Raw genomic sequence first — 17,594 nt, forward strand, 5'->3', positions numbered from 1 at the left:
ATCAATAATCCTAGTCTGAAAACTATGTATTAAGGATAATGTGGGCAGACTAGGAGGACTGATACCATTTACACCAACAGACGAAGCTACTTGATACTGTACTTTGTCCACCAAATAGCCAGACCTCCTGGTGTAAATGGTATCAATAATCCTAGTCTGAAAACTATGTATTAAGGATAATGTAGATATACTAGGAGAATTGATTCGATTTACTACAGGAGACGAGGCTACTTGATACTGCACTCTGTCCGTCAAGTAGCCATGAATCCTGGTGTAAACGGCATCACTAATCCTAGTCTGAAAACTATGTATTAAGAATAATGTGGTCAGACTAGGAGGATTGATACCATTTACACCAGGAGACGACGCTACTTGATACTGAACATTGTCCACCAAGTAGCCATGAATCCAAGGGCATGCCAACTACGGGGGCAGCGGGGGCAAAGGCCCCCGCTCAAATTTCAACTCTATGGGACTTTAACATTAGGCAGCCATTTTGCCCCCGCTCCAGTAGAAAATTTAGCTCATGTTGGCACGCCCCTGCATGAATCCTAGTGTAAATGCTATCAATAATCCTAGTCAGAAAACTATATATTAAGAAAAATACCAGGATTTGACTCAAGCATGGTGAATGTAAGAAATAAATGTGTAACTAATAAAATACACGCATCAAAACAATACACATTTTATTACGACTTGAATCACCTCAATATGTTAGAAATTTTCGTTCTGGGTTCCATGATCCCTTTTACCAACTTAAGATCGAAGCGTTGTTCGAAACTGCATGAGCACCACACGTAACGTGGAATATAATCAATTTCACATTTCTCTCTATTTGGTACGTAACATTGTATCGCAATGGTTCGTATCAACTTAAGTAGGTACTGAAAAGAAAGAGGGGAGGACTAGGGACGACGTCTGTTCTAATGTATTTCGATCGAAGGCGCGAAGAAGCCAACAAAAATCGAATCAGAAGGACCAGCAGCACCCGCGATTTTCTCAAGGCTCGAACATTCTTTTTTCTTATCTTATCTCGTAAGGATACATTTCAGTGTCAGAATTCAACGCCAATTGAAGGTCCCTTACATAACTATAGTAACTAAATACGTGTAGTTACGTATTAGCATAAGGCTATCATGCTCTGAGTAAGTATAAGGGTTGAAAGACTGTTTCCAAGAGCATATTTACTTCTTATAAATATACTTTAGTAGGAATGGCTTGAAGGAGAGAGCGATGGAGTGGTAATCCCTATACCTATAACGTTGCATCTGTACTCCCACCTACAGAACGGCACCGAAGTTCTCCCAGCATCCTAAGCGATTAGGTAGGTAAACAATAGAAGCTATTTCTCAGTCAACTACAATGGCGCTACGCAGCAGCACTTAACAATCGCCTACCGAAGGGTAGGAGCGTGCGCAAGGCACACTCGGAGAGTTTCAGTGCCACACGTCGCCCATCATCATATCTACTCCATCTTACCTTAATATATTTCTCCCTGTCAAAGACACGCAGCGTTGTTCGTAAGCCCATCGGGACATTTTATTACTTTTAGGGCCGCCATTTTAAAAGATGGCGGCAAATCGAACCCCTAAAACCATAAAGCAAGTCTAGTATGGGATATAGGGAACCAATGTACTAAATATTAGCGAAACAAACATCTAAATCTCCGTTCGAGGGCTAAACTGAATGAGCTAGACCCATACTTACTCATTATAGGGAGAGGGCGTTTGTCAGGGAGGGAAAGAACATCCGACGTCATTTTATACCTCTACTTAGGGGAGCGTTTGTAAGCGCGATACCGAAATTCCCCCGTTAGGGGGATGGAATCGAGGTAAGAGATATAAGCCTGTGACGTGGCAAGAATGAGTTTGCCCTCTCCCTATAGGCTTATGATTGAATGTATATACATATAAGTAGGCTTTCGCACGCCATTTGTATGTCTGTCGTTTTAACCAAAAATTACTAAGAAATTAGTGAATAGAAGATGGCGCTACTTTGTTTTAGTAACAAATTTATTTTGCTTATTTGTTCATTTATATTCCATATAAACACATCGATATGTCACTGACACTTTAAGCTGCAAAAGCGTATACTAGAACATTTTTGTTAGTAATGAACACTCGGGTTGAGATGGGAAAATAGTAGTTGAGTGTACACATAGTGTTATTCGTTGTGTAACATCATTTAGTATCGGTTCTCACATACGTTCTTAGAAGAAACGTGACAGCCAAATAGATGCCAGCGTTTACTATATTGCCAAAAAAAAAACAGAATCGAAAAGGCTATCGGAATTTTGGAAAGTGCAAGTTTATTTGCTAGCAATGAATTTAGGTGTTATTGCTGCAACACAATAATATCGTTTGAATTTTAGGACTCGGATTATTCATTTCATTTTAGGACTCGGATTATTCATTTCATTTTAGGACTCGGATTATTCATTTCATTTTAGGTCGTAGATTATTCATTTTAGGTCGTAGATTATTCATTTTAGGTCGTAGATTATTCATTTTAGGTCGTAGATTATTCATTTTAGGTCGTAGATTATTCATTTTAGGTCGTAGATTATTCATTTTAGGTCGTAGATTATTCATTTTAGGTCGTAGATTATTCATTTTAGGTCGTAGATTATTCATTTTAGGTCATAGATTATTCATTTTAGGTCGTAGATTATTCATTTTAGGTCGTAGATTATTCATTTTAGGTCGTAGATTATTCATTTTAGGTCGTAGATTATTCAATTTAGGTCGTAGATTATTCATTTTAGGTCGTAGATTATTCATTTTAGGTCGTAGATTATTCATTTTAGGTCGTAGATTATTCATTTTAGGTCGTAGATTATTCATTTTAGGTCGTAGATTATTCATTTTAGGTCGTAGATTATTCATTTTAGGTCTCGGTTATTCATTTTAGAACTCGGATTATTCTATACTTAGGACTCGGATTATTCATTATATACCTCAGATTATTCATTTTAGGTTTCAGCTTATTCATTTTAGGTTTCAGCTTATTCTTTTTAGGTCTCAGATTATTCATTTTAGGTTTCAGCTTATTCTTTTTAGGTCTCAGATTATTCATTTTAGGTCCAGATAATCCATTTTATGTGTCAGATTATTCATTTTAGGTCCAGATTATCCATTTTATGTGTCAGATTATTCTTAATTTAGGTCTCAAATTATTCCATGTAGGACTCGGATTATTGAATTTTGGTTTCAGATTATTCATTTTAGATCTCAGATTATTCTGAATTTAGGTCTCAAATTATTCTTATTTTATGTCTCAGATTATACTAAATTTAGGTCTAAGATTATTCATTTAGATTAATTTAGGTCTCAGATTATTAATTTAGGTTAATTTAGGTCTTAGCGGAGTCTTAGATTATTCATTTACGTTAACTTAGGTCTCAGATTATCCATTTTATGTCTCAAATTATTCTTAATTTAGGTCTCGGATTATTGAATTTTGGTTTCAGATTTTTCATTTTAGGTCTCAGATTATCCATTTTATGTCTCAAATTATTCTTAATTTAGGCCGCAGACTATTCATTTTAGGTCTCATATTATTCATTTTAGGTCTCAGATTTTTAATTTTAGGTCTCGGATTATTCTGAGGCATATTCCGTTAAAAGTAACTATAGCTGAAAAGATACTAAAACCCAAATAATCTCAAAACTTGTAGTTATAAATTTCCAATGAACAAGACCGACCGTACTTTATAAAGGTTACGACCTTCACGGAAACGAAACTACCGCCTTCTGGCGTGTTACTAAACAGGGACACACCCGTGCACCTCTTACTAAAAGCAAGGTATTGTCAAGGGAGGTTTTCCCAGCCCAGCCTAATTGTTTTATGAAAAATACGTACATACATATCCGAAACTTTTATCGGTTGTTTATAACAGTTTTTTACAAGAGCACTTGGGTTGGGAAAAGGCGTCCCCCCACGTATGAATACAAAATCTTAAATCTCGTATGGAAGGGTGTTTGTCAAGTGCACTTTACGCGAGAATATAATTTATCGTACTTCGTTATCGGGAAAAGGCACGGAGCGATTTTATCGTGTGGAGGAAAAACCTCGGCTTCATGATTTAAACATAAATAACATGATTCGGCCAAGAGATTGAATAATAAGGCAAGAATTTTAAACCAATTTTAAAGTACAGGGTCGAGTTCGCATTGCCTTTAGCAAGTAATATCATGGATAGATTTAATTTTAGAAGTAGGAATGGAGAACAGAGTAATCTGGGCGCGCGTCAAAGTCCACGGGACGGGCGGGTATGAAAGAAGAGGCGGGTTATAGCGACAGAGGTCAAAAGGAATTACGTATTTTTAGCCGTCCCCGTCAGAAACGTCATCAAAACGTAGTTTAAGTGAGCAGCCAATAAGATAATTTAAACTTTTCGTTACGTGTTGGAGGGAGGGGCTCTTTACTGGGCTATGAGTCGGACTGAAGTAAATACTAACCGTTCTCCATTCCTACTTCTAAAATTAAATCTATCCTTGGTAACATAATTAAATTGAATTTATAGAGATGAATTTTGGCAATATAGTTTGACATGAAATGCAAGTAATTAACATAGCAAATACAAGTATGCCGGTTTCTGTTGCTTGATTACAACATTTGTTACGCTCACCTTTCCTGTTAAACTAATTAGTTCTTGGTTTAACGCGTCATCAGCTCACGTGAATAATAAACAACCACGGTGAATTAATCGGGTTTTGGTGATCCCCGTTAGGAAGCTTAGAATGCCTAATATTTAGTGATGTAGGTTTAATTATTTAATTAATTATTGAGGGTGTGAGCCAATCCTGAATGTAGTGCAATATCAGGTCGACTCGTGGCGAAGTCGGGCAAGCCCGTTAAACTTCGCCCAGTTACAAAAATCGAGTTAATATCGAAGGGTCCCAATGGAACCCGATCAGATATTAAGCTGATCAGAACAGATACTACACATGATCTTAGCCAAAAGGCCGAGAAGCGATACTAATTACACCGTTAATTAAGATTAAATTTTTAATTAATTAACGCTAATTAATTGACTAAATAATTAACCCTATAATGTAAAACAACAGAAAACAAGTCAAATTTACGTTTCCACAAATTCAAGAAAATAATGCGTCATTGTCTCGCAACCAGGGTTCATATAACTTTTGGAAAACCGATTTCCCTGAGTTTTCCAATAGTTTTTCCCCCCCCCCCCCACATTTCCCTTATTCTTCCTGGTTTTTCCCCATGTTAACAACGGGAGTGGTTTTGTTATAGATGAAGCAACCCCTTCAAAGCAAACTTACTCAAACCTCAAAACTTTCCCTGATTTCCCAGAATTTTACTAAAAATTCAAAATTTTATATGTTTTTCTCTGAGCTTTCACCCATATATGAAGTAATAACAACGGGAGTAGTTTTTAGTAGTTGAAGAAACTCTTTCAAAGCACCACAAATTTCCCTGATTTCCAAGAATTTTCCAAAAAATTCGAACTTTCCCTGTATGTAATGTCAACTATTTATTTCCCTGAGTTTCCCTGTTTTCCAGGTTTGTATGAACCATGGCAACGTAACATTTAGAGCTCATTTAACCCTACCGTGATGTCGAAGAAGGACCCAAGGAAGAAGAAATACCTCACCATTGGGATTATGGGTAGGATTAGTCTACGTCATGGGCCATCAGGTACAAAGTAAGCCGCTAAGGTCGGCTATTAGCGTTAGCTTGATCGAACTTGTTTCCGATCGGGATTTAAAGACGGTGTCAGACATGGTTTCTACAACCGCAAAGGCTTAGCAACCACGGTTAACCTTCCATAACATTGCACTTTACTTCCGATATGAACTATCCCTCCAAACTCATCCATAAAGTGCTGCCAGTTAGGCCCTCTTGGCTCCCCGAAAAAGGAAAAAAAATACAACACTGACAGGTTAAGTCACTGTAACATTTTTTTTGGGGCATGGCTATTTCGCTAGCCTTTTTGTACCAAAGTTACTGGACAGTATCTAGGTACTAAACTCAATGATCGTAAATCGTTGGGTTTTAGACGCTAAAAACATTGTAACTTGGTGCCTTTTCTCACGTTAGGGTTAAGGCATTTTGGGTTTGAGATAATGGAATGTTTCTCGTAACCATTGTTACTAAACTTAAATGGTTAGAGAACTTTTAATACTTGGAACATGGTTAATCTTATATATATTTGAGAAAGTGTTTTGTTTATTTGTTTGTATGCATGTTTGTTCTTTATGCACAGTCACAATTCGTTACAAAATCATAAACATAATTGAGAAAGAAGTTTTTTGCTTGTTCGTTAATTATGTTCTACACAGTCACAATTCGTTAATTTCCCAATTTGATTAACCAAACTGCATGGTTAGTTTCAATAACGCTGGTTTTCAGGGATATTTCACCTGGGATGAGACTATTTTAAGGGTTATTACACGTGGCATGAGACTATTTTTAAGGGTTATTACACGTGGGATGAGACTATTTTTAATGGCTATTTCCCAAGTGAGATATGAGTAATTTTCAGCGCTATTTCACGTGGGATGAGACTTGTTTTCAGGGTTATTTCCTACGGGGGATAAGACTAATTTTCAGGGTTTTTTCTCACGTTAAATGAGACTAGTTTTCAGGGATATTTCACGTGGGATGAGACTAGTCATCAGGGTTATTTCACGTGGGATCAGAGTGGTTTTTAGGTTTTACCGTGCGGGGTGAGACTAGTTTTCAGGGTTATTTCACGTGGGATAAAACTAGTTTTCAAGGTTATTTCACGTGGGATAAAACTAGTTTTCAAGGTTATTTCACATGGGATGAGACTAATTTTCAGGGTTATTTCAGCTGGGATGAGACTGTCACTAGTCTTAAGGATATTTTTAAATTTCAAAACCTACAACACTAAAGAAAGTCTGCTAACAGTAGCGTCGTATTGTGAATGATGGCTGTAACGAAGAGGGTTACAAAAAATGGGTGGCACAATTGCCCATAGAACCCTTGTACTTCGGTCCTAACACCCTTTTTGGATTACCCTGAATAATTACCTTCACTGTATATAGGAAAACCCCAAATACAATAGGAAGTTAGTTACTTAACCAATTGTTCAAGAAACCCTGAACAAGTTTATTCTTTTTTTCATCTTTCTCCATGTATTTCTTAGAGGAAAGAATGAAATTTTCCCTTTGTTTTATCTATTTTTCTGGGTTCTAACAGATTTTTTCTAAGGCTATATACGTGTATAGAGTTTTATTGAGTTTGCCTTTGAAAATTGAATTTCTGCCACATATAGGCCTAGTTGGTTCTCTTAGCGAACATTATTATCTGGCGTAGAAGTAGCTGTACAAGAAAAGACGACGCCGGAGCTGAATTACGCGTTTTCTTTGAAGAGATATTAAAAGTTCGTATTCAACTCGGATGATAAAATTCCCCGTTTTTCCCATTAAAAAAGATAGAGGATTTTTAAGTGTCAGGGTCGCCCCAAAACATTTTCCATTTATTTCAAAATCCCCTGACTTTATCAGGTTTTTGCCAAATGTTTATTAAAAGTCATTTTCTTTGACCCGTTTTAATCTCCGCCTTTATTTGTAGTAAAGCCAAAGATTATTGTTGTATTCTTAATTTCCGTAATTAATTAACGTTAAAAAATTAATAATTCTGTAATTTTGCATTTATTAATTAGTTAAAACGGTTAATTATGAATTATTTAAACTTAATCATCCGTCTAATATCTGTAGTAAAACCAGAAATTAATGTTTAATTCTTAATTTACCTAATTAATTAGCGTAAAATATTAATAATTCTGTAATTTTGCATTTATTAATTAAAACGGTTAATTATGAAGTATTTAAACTTAATCATCTGTCTAACATTTGTAGTAAAGCTAGGAATGAATGTGTGTACGTCATTAATTATAGTTTAAATCAATTAAATATTTCTGTAATTGTCCTTACATTAATTAATTTCCGTTAATTAATATTCATTAAAAATATTTAAACTTATACGTCTAATGTAATATTAGATTCGAGATAATCTACATGTATAATTTTTCTTAATTAACTCCCGTATTTATTTAATTAACAAGCTATAATTAATGAAATATTTAATTTTAATTAGCCGTGTAAATAGTATCGCTTCTCGGCCTTTTGGCTAAGATCAAGTGTAGTATCTGTTCTGATCAGCTTAATATCTGATCGGGTTCCATTGGGACCCTTCTATATTAACTCGATTTTTGGAACTGGGCGAAGTTGAACGGGCTTGCCCGACTTCGCCACGAGTTGACCTGATATTGCACTACATTCAGGATCGGCTCACACCCTCAATAATTATTTCTAAAATTAAATCTACTTCACTAAATAACTAGTCATTCTGTGCTTCTTAACGGGGATCACCAAAACCCGATTAATTAACTATTGATATTTGTTAAACTGTTATTCACGTGACCTGATGATGCGTTAAACCAAAGACAAATTAGTTTAACAGGCAAGGTGAATGGATACTCTTCAATAATCACTGTATATGCAGACAAATTAACATGAAAACAATGGGTCGATCGAATACATGAGCGGATTTTGTTACTAGTAGTACTACATAAATTATTATCGATATCTATGTAATCCAAGACAATAGAAATATGTAATGAAAAAATAATTATTTATCTAATTAGTAAGCGTTAATTATTTAAAATTAAAATTATTTCGCTGCTATCGTTATTTTGGGCCTACACGGGAGAGCCATCTAGCAGGGTTTTGAAATCCCATATATTTTCAATTAGCGCCTGTAAAAATGTTTACTCTGCCGAACTCCAAAGTTCACTAATTATTACTATGAAAGCTAAGATAGTAAATGAATTGTTGGTAAATTAATGTAAAACATGAAGCTAATAAGCATCATTTTGGATAGATATTGATATTTAACATATGATCCTTTAAATTTAATTAATAAACTGATTTAGACAATGATTTCTAGTTCAATTAAGGGGTCATCCCTAAAACAATCAAATCATAACTCGTAAACAGTGTCCCTTGTGGCAAAATTGCGATAGAAGTTATAACATTTTCGACTCAAATTCGATTTCCCAAAGAACATTCCCCTTAATTTATGGAAGGCAGACTTATCAGAAAAACCCTGTATACTCATATAATTTATTTAAAGATTGAATTAAATTAATATGGCGTTTGACTATATACTACATTCTTTTAACTTTGTGTACACAATACCCCACCTAATTCGTTTGATCGTAGAAAGTTTATAAAATGCAAAATATAACAACTTTAGACTTCGCCGTCTTTCTCTTTAAATATGTTATATATTTAAATAGCTACATTCATTCATTCATCTCCTTGATGATAAATGTAAACTTTTATCAATCAGAATTATTTATACCACCAAATAAAGTAGCTGCTACTAATAAAAATTCGTAGAATTTAACTTCAATTGATAAAAGTTCTTTTGATATGCAGGGTGTTTCTGATATAAGTCTGGTGGCATAAATGAAGGGGGATGTTCTTTGGGAATCGATTTTGAGTCGAAAATGTCTTAACTTCTATGACATCCATTTTGTTTGACACAAGGGACACTGTTTTCGAGTTATGATTTGATGTAGTGTTTTAGGGATGACCCCTTAATTAAATTAGAAATCATTGTCTTAATTTATCAGTTTCCTAATCAAATTTAAGGGGTCATCCGTAAAATACTTTGACCAATCTTAACTCGAAAACGGCAGTGGCCCTTGTGGCAAAATGGCGATATAAGTATAGAACGTTTTCGACTCAAAATCGATTTCCCAAAAGAACATCCCCCTTAATTTATACCAAACTAATCAGAAACACCATATTTATATCTCAAGCATTCACTATTTTTACAGCACATTCAAAAATAAAATGTCCTTAAAAAGTTAAAACCCAAAGTAAAACATTCACTTTCTGCTTATTTTCATTCGTCTTTGGTTTAATCTAATCAATTTGGAGTCGCTAAGCCTAACGAATTCGTAAAATTCGTATAACGCTCAGTTCAAGTTTCCATAACCCCCTAACTGAAAATCCTCATTTAGTTTGACCGCGCCTAAACATTAATTTCACTTTCAGTTGCCACTGTATTTAAACCGAGAGCTGATCTTTAAAAACTTAAGTGTCTATAGTCAAGTGACATTGCAAATTAATACGAGGGTTCCGTCGCTGGCGGAACTAGGGGGGGGGGGGGCAGAGAGAAAGAGAGAGAGAGAGAGAGAGAGAGAGAGAGAGAGAGAGAGAGAGAGAGAGAGAGAGAGAGAGAGAGAGAACGGGTGCAAGAAACGTAACGTATATGGGTATAGAAAAAATAATTAGCTTAATTAGAGAAATGGACAATTTGGGTAAAGCCCCTCTCACTTTCTCTCGCTCGCTGGCTCTTTCGAGGGTGGAGCTGTCACGTGATACGTGACGTCACTCGTCTGTTTTTGAACGTGGATTATATTCAACTTTTCATTGATTACCTTCTACCATAAGTTTATAAAATACGTTACGCGATAAGTATGACACTACCTATACTATTCGTAATGCTTACGGAGAGACTTACAGCTCGAGATAACTAGTTCGAGAACCACAAGCGAGAACTGATTGTCTACACTCGGTGGTTAATTTTGCAGGACTTCCATCTAGCTCCTATTTGACAGCGCCAAAACCAGGCGTTTGTCGCTTTACCTCGAATCTATGACCTACCTCCCTCATTTCAAAATTAAAAGCTCCAGTTTGTAAGTTACCAGTGACAAACTTATGGATGGAACATATCTTATGAACTTATGTTTTAACGGGAGACGAAACGGAAGTCTATTATTCACCTATCGCAATTTATTTTTCTTACATCTGGGAGCACGGCAGTGCTCCCAGCCAAGTCGAGCACTGACATTCTTTTCTCGAAGCAACTCGTGGCACTTTTAAGCCCACTGTAACTTCGTGATGGGTACAGGTAAAAGTCTGAAATTTTGCTTGCCGTGAGGACTGTCAATCGTAGCTATAGTTTCCAAATTTCAAGTTCCTACCCTATATACTTTTCGAAATATCGCAGGTGAAATTTACCTTATTTTGTCACTCACTCACTCACTCACCGATCATCAAAATTCTAAGGTACTTCTAGAGGAGATAGAAACTTAAAATTCAGGATTTAGTTTCCATTTATTTTATAAAGCACAGAAAAATTAAAACATCCCGAAATTTTTATAAAATTGTTCTTTAGTTCTTTATTTTAAAACTAGATGGCGCTGCCGTCTTTTCAACAGAAATATTGTGTGTTCTAGATGAAAGGACGTAATGGTTTAAAGTTAACCGAAAGTTAAATATATATTACAGCTAATAGGAGTAGTAGTTTAAAAGAAATGTGTCGTAACTGATGCTACATTCTTTTATTAGGATATCGCGTACAATCTTTATTGCATATTCTCTGCGGGTCGAAAGGGGTAATTCAACGTAAATATGGACAAACTTTAGCGATTATATTGGCAAACGATGTACCACGAGAGGGTCTTGTTTTAATATAACTACCGAAGTATAACGAGAGGGTCTACAAAAAGAAGTGAGATCCTATGAAAAACATTAACATGTACAAAAATGGGCCAAGCCTCGCTTCGTGCCCTCTCCGCCGTAAAACGTTCTGAGATCCCATGTAGAGCCAAGTCTGCCTTTTGTTCTCATTCAATCGCCAATTGAACAATTATGTTATAAATTAAGTCCTTTTCCTAATTAATAACCAATATTCTTTGACTCTATCATTATTATACATCTTTGTTCGGATCAAAAATATCGTGACTTGGCAAGCGCAGGTGTACATAAGGTTATGCAAAACTCGCCTTATAAACTTGTAAATAGGGTTATGCATAACTCACCTTATAAACTTGTACATATCCCCTCGACCATAAACGATTTAGTGAATATCCCCTCGATTATTTTAAAATCGGCAACGATTTAGTGAATATCCCCTCGACTTCCTTTTAATATTACTTATCTGCGATTGCCAAGTCACGATATTTTTGATCCGAACAAAGATGTATAATAATGATAGAGTCAAAGAATATTGGTTATTAATTAGGAAAAGGACTTAATTTATAACATAATTGTTCAATTGGCGATTGAATGAGAACAAAAGGCAGACTTGGCTCTACATGGGATCTCAGAACGTTTTACGGCGGAGAGGGCACGAAGCGAGGCTTGGCCCATTTTTGTACATGTTAATGTTTTTCATAGGATAGTGATTAGATTCAACAGTTCGTCGAAAGGGGTACTTAGAGAACCGACAAGTGACGAGAAAAAAATGTAGGTAAAGAAGAAACTTAGGTGTGATTATTTGGTACATTTTACACAAATGCATATAAACACTTTTAATCCATACCAAATTTCTAAAAAGGGTTTTCCTGATATTTCTAGGTTTTATACAGTAATTTCTGATTAATTTCCAGGTGTATCATTTTACATTGAAGGAGTTTTGTACTCTAAATTAGAATAAGGACTCTCAATTACAGTATTCACGTGCTAATTAAGAATACTGACTGACTGATAATCAAGGCCCAGCCCAAACCGCTTGCCCTAAAAGGCTGAAAATTTGCAGGAACGTTACTCATAAGTAGTAGGCACGTACTAAGAATGATTTTTCCAATCCGCCGCCATCTTAATAAATGGCGCCCAGAAATGTTAAAAATCTTCTCTATGCAACAAAGCCCGCGCGTTTCAACCGATTTCACAAATATTTAGTAGACTGGTTTCCTTTAACCTATAGACGGGCTGAATGGTCTTTTGAGTTCCATTTGTTGCCATCTTTTTAAATGGCGGCCAGAAATTTAAAAACCCTTCTTTATGGAAGAAAAGTAATAAAAAATGTCCCGACGGGCAAGGCCGAGTGCCTTCGCTCCTAGGGTGCTACAAAAATATTAGTCATCAGTAAAATCTACCCATTCTTTATATCATTAAGTTCTAATTACACGCGAGCGACGACGCGGGTAACAGCTAGTCGAATTTATAAGAATGAAAATTTAGATTGCATTTCCACTTGTATTACCGTAATCCCACGCTATAGAGAAATTGAAAATTAAAACTGTTTGAAAACCGAGAGTCAATTTTAGCTGTGCTTGTTTTGGTCTTTATCTTTATAATGCAAAAGGCCAATGATATGTTACGGAACATTTTGAGGGAATATTTGAGCGAGGCAATCTTGAGTTACGAGGTGTGCGAAGCTTCGAATTTCTCGAGGGGATTACGACGACGGTAGTATGTTGTTTTAAGACGAGCGCTTCATAAACCCAAAGATATTTTAAATAGCCCTGGAGTAGAAATTAATCTAAATACGTGGAAAATATCGGTCCACTGGGGATGAATGAACGGTCGCTTTCCTAAAATCAATTCATTTGAAAAGGGGTCTGCAGGCCCGGCCAGGCTGGTGTTTATGATAAGTCTGCCATAAATTAAATGGTGCTGTTCTTGGGGTTAAACTGAGTAGTGGATAGGGTCAAAGAGCATGGGGAATCGTCTACAACATTTAGTTACGGGGAGATACGGGCTCCCAAACATTGATCGGCTAATAAAACAAGGAAATAGTAATAGTACATTCGGAGAAAATAGCGGACGCTCACTTCTACCCATTTAATAGTACACTTTCTCAAAGAAATGTTTCCTATCCCTGACCTTTTCTAAGAATCTATTCTTCATATCCCTGACCTTTTCTAAGAATCTAATCTTCAAATCCCTGACCTTTTCTAAGAATCTGTTCTTCAAATCCCTGACCTTTTCTTAGAATCTATTCTCCAAATCCCTGACCTTTTCTAAGAATCTATTCTTCAAATCCCTGACCTTTTCTAAGAATTTATTCTTCAAATCCCTGACCTTTTCTAAGAATCTACTCTTCAAATCCCTGACCTTTTCTAAGAATTTATTCTTCAAATCCCTGACCTTCTCTAAGAATCTGTTCTTCAAATCCCTGACCTTTTCTGAGAATCTATTCTTCAAATCCCTGACCTTATCTAAGAATCTATTCTTCAAATCCCTGACCTTTTCAAAGAAATTCTTCAATTGAAATCCCTGACCTTTTCTAATAAAATTCTTCAAATCCCTGACCTTTTCTAAAAAAATTCTTCAAATCCCTGACCTTTTCTAAAAATATTCTTCAAATCCCTGACCTTTAATTTTTTAGAAATTCTTCAAATCCATGACTTATCCATGAAGGTTCTTTACGATTATAACGTCACATTACAAAAAGAAATTCGAATCTATTCTTTTAGCCACTCTTAAGCAACATTACGCTCTAAAAGTAACGAAAACCCCACTCACTAAGAATCGGGTTTTAGTGTTAAAAGGAAAGTTCTCTTTTTTTGAAGATTTGAGTCTTGACTTTGATCCCACTTTAACTTCGTCATATGATCCCTTTTATTCCAATACAAACAAGTGCATCGTCTTTCAAAAATCTAAAAAGCTTAATTTCGGCTTTCGCTGAAACATTTCCCCTCCTGATGTTTTATAACTCTTTGCTTTTAGAAATTATATCACATCGATTCACTAAAATGTTTGTTGCCATTTTATTTACCCATTCACGTTTCAATGGAAATTTTCCCTAACAATCAATAAACTTGTCGATAGGTCGATAGAATAATAATGCATCGCAATCATTAAAGGGATACTCCGGGTTTGAATTATTTTTATTTTTTAATCGAAAGAACGTATAAAATAATGAAAATATTAATTGGAACCATGTTTCTATCTACAATATTAAAGACTAGCTGTTACCCGCGGCGTCGCTCGCGTGTAATAAGAACTTCCATCAAAATGATATAAAGAATGGGTAGATTTTACTGATGACTAATATTTTTGTAGCACCCTAGGAGCAGCGAAGGCACTCGGCGTTGCCCGTCAGCCCGTCGGTACATTTTTTTATTACTTTTCACGCGGACATTATTCCATAAAGAAGGGTTTTTTAAATTTCTGGCCGCCATTTAAAAAGATGGCAACAAATCGAACCAAAAAGACCATTCAGCCCGTCTATAGGTTAAAGGAAACCAGTCTACTAAATATTTGTGAAATCGTTTGAAACGCGCGGACTCAGTTGCATAGAGAAGATTTTTTTACATTTCTGGGCGCCATTTTTTAACATGGCGGCGGATTGGAAAAATCTTTCTTAGTACGCGCCTACTACTTATGAGTAACGTTCCTGCAAATTTTCAGCCTTCTAGGGCAAGCGGTTTGGTCTGGGCGTTGATTATCAGTCAGTCTGTCAGTCAGTCAGGACTTTGATTTATATAGAGATGATACGAGTGTATTAAGTTTCCGCAGAAGTAAGACAAGGGGACTAGAAGTAAAGAGCTCTAGCATTGGTAGTAGATCCTGGCACTAGTGAACAAATTTGAGGATTTTATGCCGCTTCCATCGCGCCTACACTAGAGAGAAAAAAATTGGTCGAGTTCCAAAAACATTTCCAAGCCCCTTCCCCTGAACCTAAAGCCGCGGAACACGGACGCGGGTGCTTGAATCTAGTTCGGCCGTCTACCGCCACGAGCGTCTCACGTTTTGGAGGGAAAATTCAGTAACCGCTACCAGAGGGCCAACCGTTGGTGTCTTATCAAGAATATTCACTTTCGCCGAGTGAAGAATTTGGTTAGCTCGGTACTTCTAGTCCCCTTATCTTACTGATGGTTTCCGTAATGAACACTACTAAGAGTTAGGCTTCCCTTCCAAGCACTGGGGATAGCCCCTATTGGATGAATTCTTCGCGACCAATAGGGATACTCCCCAGTGCTTAGCGAAGAAACCTAATCCATTATCTTTGACCACCCACATATCCATCTTAAGCCAACAAGGTTGTCGTCCACCCGCGTTTTATAACGAGATGTAATATGGCTCAGATTTTAATAGTGTATTAATTTTTGAATTAATAATTGAGGGTGTGAGCCGTTCCTGAATGTAGTGCAATATCAGGTCGACTCGTGGCGAAGTCGGGCAAGCCCGTTCAACTTCGCCCAGTTCCAAAAATCGAGTTAATATCGAAGGGTCCCAATGGAACCCGATCAGATATTAAGCTGATCAGAACAGATACTACACATGATCTTAGCCAAAAGGCCGAGAAGCGATACTAATTACACGGTTAATTAAGCTTAAAAAATTCACTAATTTACGCTAATTAATTAAGTAAATTTTAGAAAATTATTTAAGAATTTGAAATTTATTAAATTTAAATCATTATTTTAACTTGAAGGGCTAAATTATTTTAAGTTTTAATCGAAAGAGCGTATAAAGTAATGAATAAATAAATAAATTAAAAATTTTGATAATTGATTATATCATAACGAGAAGTTTTGGTCGACTTATATTAATATTTTTACGCATAGATTAACACCATTATACATTTTTCCATTGACTGCTAGCAATCTGCAATCATGGAGCAATAGAGTAATTTCGGTAGAGAGAGGGAGTTAACTGTGTATCCCCGACGTTGGAGGATACACAGTTTGTGTATCCCGGAAGTGGGGATATCACATGACGTTGCCATGTATGGGAAAGATATTACTCTATATCAAATTAGACACAGATACGTTTAATCAAAAGTAAGATGAGACTAGAAGTGCTGAGCTAACCAAATTCTTCACTTGGCGAAAGTGAATATTCTTGATAACACACAAACGGTTGGCCCTCTGGTAGCGGTTTCTGAATTTTCCCTCCAAAACGTGAGAGGCTCGTGGCGGTAGCTAGATTCAAGCACCCGCGTCCGTGTTCCGCGCCTTTGAGTTGAGGGGAAGGGGGTAGGAAATGTTTTTGGAACTCGACCAGTTTTTTACTCACTACTGTAGGTGCGGTGGAAGCGGTATAAAATCCTCAAATTTGTTGTGCCAGGATCTACTACCAATGCTAGAGCTCTTTACTTCTAGTCTCATCTTACTTCTGGTTTAATGCAATTTAAAAGATACTTTTATTCTCAATCCTAGAAAATTACTCCATAGAAAATGGCTACCAATGGAAAATGACATTAATTTACAATAACTGGTACTTCTACTTCATTATCCCTTTAACCCCAAATAAAGCAGACGATATTTACCCCCCTCCACCTTATTCCCCCATCTTTTTAAAAATGTCTATCAAATTAGAATTACATTTTTCCTGCAGCAATTTTCATCTCATAAGTTAGAAATCTCTAGATAATTTCAAGAAGCGATATCTAGTTTATTAGGGAGAAGGCATAAGATGCCTAAGTATTAGCGCGCCATAGTCCCAGTCCCCCTTTCAAAATACAAGGGGGGACGTAAAAGAAGGCCGGGCTATTACGCCTCTCCTCAGTCGGAAAATATGACAGTAATTTTCGTCATTCGCGTCGCGCTGACGTGAGTTTTCAAGAACCAATGAGATGCTGGTTGTAATTTAGAAGCGGGGATTAACGTTTGGACTGGAGATAAAGCTACAAATATGGGGGCGAATTTATACCTTCTCCCTAGTAAACTAGATATCACTTCTTGATAATTTCAAGGAAGCTTTCATCATCTTTAAGACAAACAAGACAAAAATCCCGTCGAGACTGGAAGTGGAAAATCTTAGATTGAAAGAAAAAAAATGCAAAACAAAACCGATTTAAAACTTTTCGATAGTTAAATATATTAAATGGCCTTAGGCAATATTCAAA

At 36.2% G+C, this 17,594-nt stretch overlaps 1 protein-coding gene and 3 non-coding genes across 12 annotated transcripts in view; 1 reads left to right on the forward strand and 3 right to left on the reverse strand.

Moving 5' to 3' along the window:
* LOC149679606 (uncharacterized) overlaps nt 1-17,594 on the reverse strand; it is a 142,138-nt gene that overhangs the window by 93,554 nt on the left and 30,990 nt on the right. The gene's annotated exons all lie outside the window — the stretch shown is intronic.
* On the reverse strand, nt 4,789-4,978 carry LOC149679623 (U2 spliceosomal RNA). The gene has a single exon (XR_016365954.1). It is a non-coding gene; the product is annotated as a U2 spliceosomal RNA (small nuclear RNA).
* Nucleotides 8,104-8,293, forward strand: LOC149679624 (U2 spliceosomal RNA). Its single transcript, XR_016365976.1, has one exon. It is a non-coding gene; the product is annotated as a U2 spliceosomal RNA (small nuclear RNA).
* LOC149679625 (U2 spliceosomal RNA) lies at nt 15,865-16,054 on the reverse strand. Its single transcript, XR_016365952.1, has one exon. It is a non-coding gene; the product is annotated as a U2 spliceosomal RNA (small nuclear RNA).

This window comes from Phalangium opilio, unplaced genomic scaffold, assembly GCF_054372755.1.
Source record: "Phalangium opilio isolate 3A_F unplaced genomic scaffold, DU_Popi_V2 ptg000041l_1, whole genome shotgun sequence".
Taxonomy (NCBI): Eukaryota; Metazoa; Arthropoda; class Arachnida; order Opiliones; family Phalangiidae; genus Phalangium; species Phalangium opilio.